We start from the raw sequence: 8636 nt of genomic DNA, 5'->3' as shown, positions 1-8636 counted from the left end.
AACACTGTTGACCCGTTACGTCTCTCTAAATATCTCTAACCCGGAAACAAACCGGTCCGTTTACATCAGTGACTGCCTGGTGGAACACTGAGGAACCAGTTCAGTGCTGAGCAGGAAATATAGTGAGAGTCTAACCCCCAATTTCCACTGGATACGTCTCCGCTGTGTTGCGTCTCCGCCACGCCAGCGGAGCAAATACGTTTCACTTTAGTCAATGTGTCAATCTCCACCAGGTCTGCTGCGCTGCGTATCCGCTCCGTCCGGTGTGCTTCACTAGACTGCACTCTAAAAGCAGATTTAATCACAGAAACATCATAGAAAAATTAAGCAATCATTAAATAACTTGAGCCATACCTTATGTTTGATCCAAGAACACTTTTTTTAACTTTTCTTTAAGGAAAATGAGCCTGAACTGGGTGAACAAAAATTCTTGTCCCTTCTCCTGGAGCCCATATTCACACCTGTGATGAAGTACAGGAACAAGAAGACAAACATGAACCCTTCACATTTATCAAGACCATTTAGAAACTGTCCAGAGATAACTAATAATAAATAAAACCAGCAGCACTTACTGAGGAAACTGTAACTGTCTGAGAGACAGTTTAATTGCTGTGCTTATTGTGTATGTTTCTGTTATAAGTTCATTATCATTTAAGTTCATAAAGTAATTAAAAATGTATAACATATGTGTCTAAAAGATACTTAAAAACATCTGTACAAGAATACTGCAGAATGTAACGCCTGTTTAGGTGAGTGGGATTTTGGGAAACGTGATGTCATACGATGAGGTCACTTCAGTGGCATTATGGGTCAGAACAGCGCGGCGGTGAATAAGCAAGAAGCAACTCCAGAGTAAAGTTATTCTACATGTGGTCCAAGAGGCACACGGTCATTTTCTTCATATGTTTAATGCTTCTGTGTGATATTGTTAATACACCTTTGTATGGATGTTAATGGTGCATTTTAAGTTGTTTTATTTTACCTCAACACATTTCAGTTACGCTAACGTGTTTCCGACTGTGTAATGGAAACTGGCTTGTGAGACTTTGACAGTGAGTCAAATCTGTATGTGATTTGTGAAACTTTAATGTCCTTTATTTCCGTTGTAGTTTTCACGGTGTCTGCTGAGACAGACAGAGAGAGAGAGAAGGAGCAAATAAACCTGGAAAAGACATCTGTATGAATCGTGGCCATTGTTTAATTGGACCGGTGTAGCTACAGAAACATTTAGCATGCTCCACTCAGGGATAATCTTCAGCCTTCCAGTTTCGCAGCAGAAACACGTCTTGACAGCATCATCACGATCTTGTGGAGAAATAATAAAATGTATGCATAAGATGAAAGACAGCTGTTTGAGATTTGAATACACTTGGTTTGTTCCTCATATTTCATTTCATTATAGTAGAAAGAATAGCCCATATTATACATTCAATTTATATGCATCTTACATTTGATTTTAATATTCACGTTACTTATTCAGATTTAGATTTTTAAATGGAAAACTTACATTAACAGATGCTTTCTCCTGAGTTTTGATGAGTCGAAGTCCTTCATAATGTCTTTAAATCCAGGGAGGTTGTAAATCTATTCTCAATTGCCAACAGGGCAAAGGCATTCAGTTTTTTTTCTGTTACTGTTGCTCTCCGGTATGTTTTCACTCGTTTCAACAAAGAAAATGATCTTTCTCCTGAACAGTTTGCAATCGGTAATGTCAGATACATGCGAAGGCAAGTGTCCACATTAGGGAAAGCATCCTCAGGCCTAGCTCTAGGAGCTTCTTGTACATGGCCATGACTGACTCTTCATCTTTTACCATTGAGATGAACTGGCAAAACTCTGCTGTGAAGTCCTCCTCAAGATGCTGAGGGTATATTTTCTTCAGCTTTTCTGTGGCTACACGGATTTGTTCAATGTCCACTGATTTCATTTTAGTAAGGAAACCAAATTTCTCCTCCACATTTTTGTATGCGTCTTTGCGTCGTTTCAGTTCTTGTGACAAGCAGTCACAGATGACATGATGTGTGTCAATCAGGAAAAGAGCTTTTGTTGCATCAGCTCTCACAGACCACCACCTTGTGCCGGAAAGGCTCTTCAGTGTCAGACCTCGCTCACGTTTTGCGAGGTCGGCTGTTAAAACTTCCCACCGCCGAGTTGAAGCTGAAAAAAACTTGTAGAGATTTTGAATGAAGCCAAAAAATGAAACTGCTTCCAGGCAACATTCTGCTGCACATGCACCAACTAAATTAAGAGAATGTGCAGAACATGATATGAAGTCAGCATTAGGATGTTTATTTCTTATTCTTGCCTGCAGTCCAGAATATTTCCCTGCCATATTACTTGAATTGTCATAGCTCTGCCCATGACAGTCCATCAAATCAATGTCCAGTTCTTTTAACTCAGATTTGAGTGTTTCCTCCATATGTTCTGCAGTATGACCATGTAGTGGTATGAACTCCAAAATCTCTCGACAGGCTCCCCACTTTTCTTCAGGACATAGCGAATGATCAACATGTGTGACGTCAGGTGTCAACAATGATGGAGAAATACTTGCTATCTTTAACTTCTTTTACAATGGCACGCAGAACCTTCTCAGCCATCCGCTGAATAAACTCATCACAAACTGTAGAGGACAGGTAACTGGTATTTCCCCTTCCCTTGTTTCCGTATCTGGCTAGATGTTCTGACAGTAGTGTATCAAATTGACTAATTAACTCCAAGCAGCCCAGAAAGTTCCCATTGTGGGCTGATCCTACGACCTCATCGTCCCCACAGAAGGGCAGTCCTCGCCAAGAAAGAAACTGAATAGTTGCCACTATACGTTTCAAAATGTTGAGCCAGTATGCTCTCTCAGACTCTGTTGCTGTACTATGTTTGAATCTATGCGTGCATTTTTATTTCCAAGTGAAAATAGACTCAGCACAGCAGTGCAATGATCCATACTATTCTCATGTTCATGCATGCGATGAGCACAGTTTTTCCAGTCATTAAATCCAGTGACAAATTGATTGTCTCTTATACTGAACAACTTGCAGCAGTAACAGAATACAGTGCCAGTAGACGGTGAGTACACTAACCATTTTCTTGACAGGGTTTCTCCATTTAGCTTTTTTCTAAAGAAATGTTCCTTAGTTAAGATTCAGTTAACATCTCCATATTTTCTCTGTGATGCAGAGAAATCTCCAATATTTTGACAGGGATGGTTTAGTGCAAAGTACTCACGCATCCTGTCGTCAATTCTGTCCCACTTTGCAGGATCAGATGGATAGCTTGTCAATAACGTTACCCTTTCTGGGTGAAGAGGCTCCGTCAAAACTACATTGGGCTCACTTTTTCTGGCCGGCTGCTGTTCTTCCATCATTTTGTCATTCTCCTGTGATGGCACTGATGTTGAAGGCCCCAACAGCATCTTCCGCTGCGTCTCCGGGTCGCGTCTCCGGGCCTGGCTCGGCCTCTGGCTCTGCTAACACTAGCAGGTTTACAGCTGCTGGGTGGCTGCCCGACAGAAACTTCTGTATAGCCCCCCGCTGTCTCTTCTTTGGTTCCTCTTCATTTTTTTTCTTTTTACGTTTTGCTGCACCTGAAAGCATCTTGAATGTTAGCCTGCTCAAAAAACGACCTGGCTGCCTGCTAGCTTAATTGTCCCGCTTAGTCCTGACTGGCGTTAATGTGACGTGACGTAACATTAAGTTAAGATAAACAATGTCACTATTTTTAGTTAATTAATAAATATTGATATATTAACACTGAAGTAAATTGTGGATAGGATATTTGTATATTTTTATTTTTTTGTAAATCTTTTATCTTTTTTGGTCCCTCTGTCTTATTATAATAATAATATATAATAATAATAACAATAATCCTTATTGATAAAATCACAGTACTGTAAATAACAAATGAATCTAAGAGAGCTGAGGCCTGGTTAAAATACTTACATGTAGCTGGAGAGGGTCAGGTCTTTCCAGGGCCGGAGTGGGACTCATTTTCAGCCCTGGAGTTTCATGCCTCAGACCGGCCCACTTTAGATCACAACCTAGTATATTAGAATAATGTAATTATAACATGTTAAGCCCTGTTCTCCAAAGCCTTGTAATTTTGTGTATTTTTCCTAAAATAATCCCAATTCAGTGCAAGTAATGGTTGCTGCACAATGTGGATATATTTCAACATAAGTGCACATCTCCACCATTATTCTTTGCAACACAACAACCTTTTCAACAAATTCAAAAAAGAATAATTAAAATATTGAATATTAAATTTGAATAAATTAGTGTTGCACACGTCCTCCAGTTTCCCGAGACTTGCCTGCGCCTGTATCACACGAAAAACAATAATCTGCATGGCTTTAGCATATTTGACATGGAAACACATTTTAACTGAACCAATTAATATTTTTTCAATGGGATCATTTGCAGGCTTATTCCATATCACTTTCATTCTATTCACTTTCAAATGTGTGCTTTGTTTAATATCATACTTTTAATGATAAAAAGTATATCGGGCCACTGCTATCATTTGGGCACAGAAAGTGGTTATATTGGAACTGATGCTTGCTTGTTCACACACTAGCTCACCTGTTCCTTCCATGACAGCAGCTCCCTTCCTCCCCACTGGCTCCTGCTCTGCCTCTGACACTAAATCACTTTTTAAAAATGGTCATAATTCTCAACATAAATCTCCCCCTTTTCAAGTCAGTTCCATTATTGTAGTGCTGAATCATCTATCATCAATAATCTCAGGGCATTTACCATATAGAGCAGGTCTGCACCTTACTCCTTATTATATTGATTCTAATAATATTCACTCAATGAGCAATCCTACCTGCCCACTCTGGACCTGTGGTGGGCTCCTGGCTGCTGCTTGGTGCAGCATCTGAGGAGCTACAAGACAAAGTTTCCCAGTTATGTGGCGTCGCATCAGTTAGACCGGCCCACCGGGAATTGTCCCGATGCTCCCGATTAGCCACTCCGAGCCTGGGTCTTTCCAGGCCCTTTTTAGATAGAAAAGGCGGCACATTTGCTCCAAGGTAAGGGCGGCAATGTGCCGGCCTGTCTTTCTAAAACCGAGGTGTAATATTCCTTCTTTTCCAAAAGCTGCCTCTGAGGTAGGCGTAAACATGTGACGTGACCTGAAGCTCGAAGTTGGGCTGTGAACAGTGACAACGAATCTCTCTTCAAAATAAGAGCTTTACATTGCACCCCATTGGAGTTTAGAACTGGGTTCTTAGCGGGGGCTTTTAATTTGAAAGTAGCGACCGTTCCTAGCTTGTTGCTACAACAACAAGCTAACACAACAAAGACAGCTCCAGAGACCGAGGAGACGCTGCATCTCCTGGATCTCAGCGGCTGTCCGGAAAATCAGCGGACCACAACAGACCCTCAATTTGCCGCCCTCTGCCTAAAACCGCGGACCGAGCTGCCAAAAGGACGGGCAAATTGGCGGCTTGGTGCTCTGTCTAAAAACGGCTTCTATTTGTGAATAACCTTCACCCATGTGTACGCACTCATGTTGCAATTAGGATGCATCAGGAAAACCTCCCACTGAATGAGATAAAGAAGATGCAAAGGTGGTTCAGGAAACTGGCGAGGTGGAAATAAGTGTTCCCTCCGCAAATTGTAATCCACAGCTTGTTGGCAAAGATGGTTAATCTGTTGTGCTTAATGTCTTGGTCTGTTTCTGCTGAAGATTTCTTGAAGTCCTTTCTGCGATGTTGAGGCTGCTCACATTCTCCGTCTCAGGTGTTTCTTCAAGGCTGGAGTGAGTGGAAGAACCAACTTTAGTCCGTGCTTCTCGGTTTATATATTCTTTTGCTTCGGACAGTGGCTCGGTTTTATGTCCCTATTAGGACATTTTCCCAGCCATCTCTCTGTTCAATGACTAATAATCCCTTGATGACGGCTGACGATTTTGTAAGGCTTCGTTACGAAAGAACCAGCTTGTTCTGGAGGCCGAGGCGTGGCCTTTCCTCTGACTCGTTCAGTTCTTTAACACTTTCTCATGACCTCAGCTCAACACCGTTTCTTTACTGATTTTCATTAGATTTCTAAACTTCAATGCATTGATAAATTGCAAAGTTAATACTTAATTCTCATTGTGATCGTTATCATAATCAAAAATGATCATCAGAGACAGAGTGACGGACAGAGCCTTGACTAACACTTCCTGTGGTGTTGTCACTTCCTCTTGGCCTTTCTTTCATTCACCTTGTAAACTTTCATACATTTATTTCAATCTCTGTTAAACATCTTTTACTGAAATTATGGCCAACACAATATAATGTCCATTTCTTGTATTTGTGTCTGGCAGGAGTGTATGACCAACTTTTCAGACACTGTCTCCGTGTGTTACCTGAACAGAGATTCTGCTCTGTGACTTCAGTGTACTGTCATTATTTTACAGTAATATAGATATTAAATCACTAAACTGTGTTTTGCAGTGAATATACAGCAGTATGATGTACAATGACGTGATGTAACTGTAATAAGAAACATTTACAGTCATATTACAGAAAGTTACTGTTTTCTCATGTTTTTAAAGATTTTTCTGAGGCACAGACAGTAAATGGGAGAGAGGGAGTGTGACATGCAGTAAAGGTCCTCTGGCTGGATTCTAACCAGGGTCCACTGTGTATGTGGCACGCGCTCCAACCACACAACTACCTGCGCACCCTGTTTTCTCATGTTAACCAACCACACTGTTTGTTAGCATGTTAGCATGTTAGCATGTTGCACTGAGTGTGAAAGTCAGTATCTTTGTGTTTGTCAGCGCTGCACATCTGTATGTACATGTTGTTGGTTTTACAGCTGACATGTAAAAACAATGACATTCTTTTTTGAAATTGTATTTTGAAATGTAAAAGGGAAGTTAATGTGCTGTGTGCTGGCAGCTGATAGCTGCTGAAGATGGATGAAGGCAGAAACATCACTAAGACTTCTGTCACATGTGACGGACAGAAAAACTGTGCAGACATGTTGTTTTGCTAATATGCAGTCAACTTTTTCTGTTCTTTTCTTTTGCTTATACTGTATGTGGTTGGTACTTTGTTATTGAATATATTTGTATATATCAGGATCATTTTCAGTGATGTGTGCGTTCTGTTATGATGGACAACAGAGGTTGAACCCAAATGCACGACTCGACTCAGGTGATTCTGTTCAAGGTGAGATTTATTGTGACCCAGTGAAAAGTACCACGGTGCAGGAGGGAATAATGGCGTGCTAGGAGGGGTCCCGGGGTCCCACGAGGAGTGCTGGTGGTGCTGGGTGAAAACGTGGTGATCTCCCCGGTAATGGCGGAGCCGCGTCTCAACGCGGTCTGCGTCTTGCTGGTCGGGAGCTTCCCTAAGATGGAGGTTGGATGGCTTCAGTGACTGGCAGTGGCAGGAGGAGACGAACAGGTGTGGGAGCAAGTAGGCAGACGAACTGGCAGGCAGGCAGGATTAACTGGGCAGAGGAATCAACAGGTTAGAGATGCTGCACAAGTGAAAAAAAACACACAAGAGATAACTAGAGGCCGGTGTCAAACTAGGTACCGCTCAGGCTGAGAGTATGAACTGGCGACGAGTGGCTGGAAATCTGGAGGTTATATGGAGAGGTTGATTAGTGGGATGAGATGCACCTGGCTCTACCTGCTGGAGAGAGAAGACCACGCCCATGCACAACACTGACTGGGAAGGGAAGAGATGAGGATCAAACATACACAGAGCAAACACAAAGGAGAGGAGGGGCTGCCATGATGTAGATCATGACACGTTCTCTACATGAACAAGTGGAATGGATTGATAGCGACGCACTGAAGGGGCTCTGTCTACCTTACACCATGAAGTGAAGAGAAACTGACAGATTTATGATCATATTTAAGTGAATAATGACAGATTATATGATTATTTATTTAAACTCATATTCTGGCCACTTTATATTGAATTTGTCAGCACTTTTTTGTAAAGCTCCCCATAAAATAGGCCTAATGATGCCACTGTTTTCATGACTGTTTACATTGTTATTAGTCCACCTTTAAAAAAAGATAAAACCCTTTAGATTGTTCATCATTTAGGCTTTTAAGTCTCCTCAACGTGGACTACAAAACTGTTGCAAAGACACTGGCTGGGAGGTTGGAAGATAAACTCAGATCAGGCAGAGTTTGTAAAATCAAGATATGGAACAGACGATGTTGTTGTTCAGTGTCTTAACACTGATAGAAACTCAGTGCTGATCGTCTCCCTTCATGCTGTAAAGGCCTCTGACTGAGTGGAATGGTTGTTTTTGTTTCTGGAATTAGAAAAATTCAAAACCCCATTAATATGATTAAAACCTTCTGCTGAGACCCAACAGCCACTCTAACACTACCAGCCTGCTGACTGATGGCTTCCCGGTGTGCAGGGCTGCAGACAGCCAGCATGGTGCCTCTGTCACCTTTACTGTTCATATTGTTTATTGATCCTTTGTCCGAGGTCATCAGAATGAACCCTGATATATCTGGAGTTAAACGTGAAGAAAAACACATTATTTCCTTAATCGCAGATGATGTCCTTCAATATCTGAATAAACCTGAAAAATCAATTCTGGCAGTTGTGAAATCTACAGCCTCATTCAGCCTGTCGGGTTATAAGATGAACTGAGGGAAGTCGGTCGACTTCCGGT

General features: G+C 41.6%; 1 long non-coding RNA gene across 1 annotated transcript; it reads right to left on the bottom strand.

The window, feature by feature from the left end:
* Positions 1-7145: 7145 nt before the first annotated feature.
* Positions 7146-7801, bottom strand: LOC115593148 (uncharacterized). Its single transcript, XR_003986262.1, has 2 exons — positions 7529-7801; positions 7146-7439 (listed from the first exon to the last, which is right to left on the bottom strand). It is a non-coding gene; the product is annotated as an uncharacterized LOC115593148 (long non-coding RNA).
* Between the last annotated feature and the right edge of the window lie 835 nt (positions 7802-8636).

The sequence above is a fragment of the Sparus aurata genome, chromosome 12, assembly GCF_900880675.1.
Source record: "Sparus aurata chromosome 12, fSpaAur1.1, whole genome shotgun sequence".
Lineage (NCBI taxonomy): Eukaryota > Metazoa > Chordata > Actinopteri > Spariformes > Sparidae > Sparus > Sparus aurata.
The sequence above is the reverse complement of the archived record's forward strand: the minus strand, read 5'-3'. Positions and strand labels throughout refer to the sequence as shown.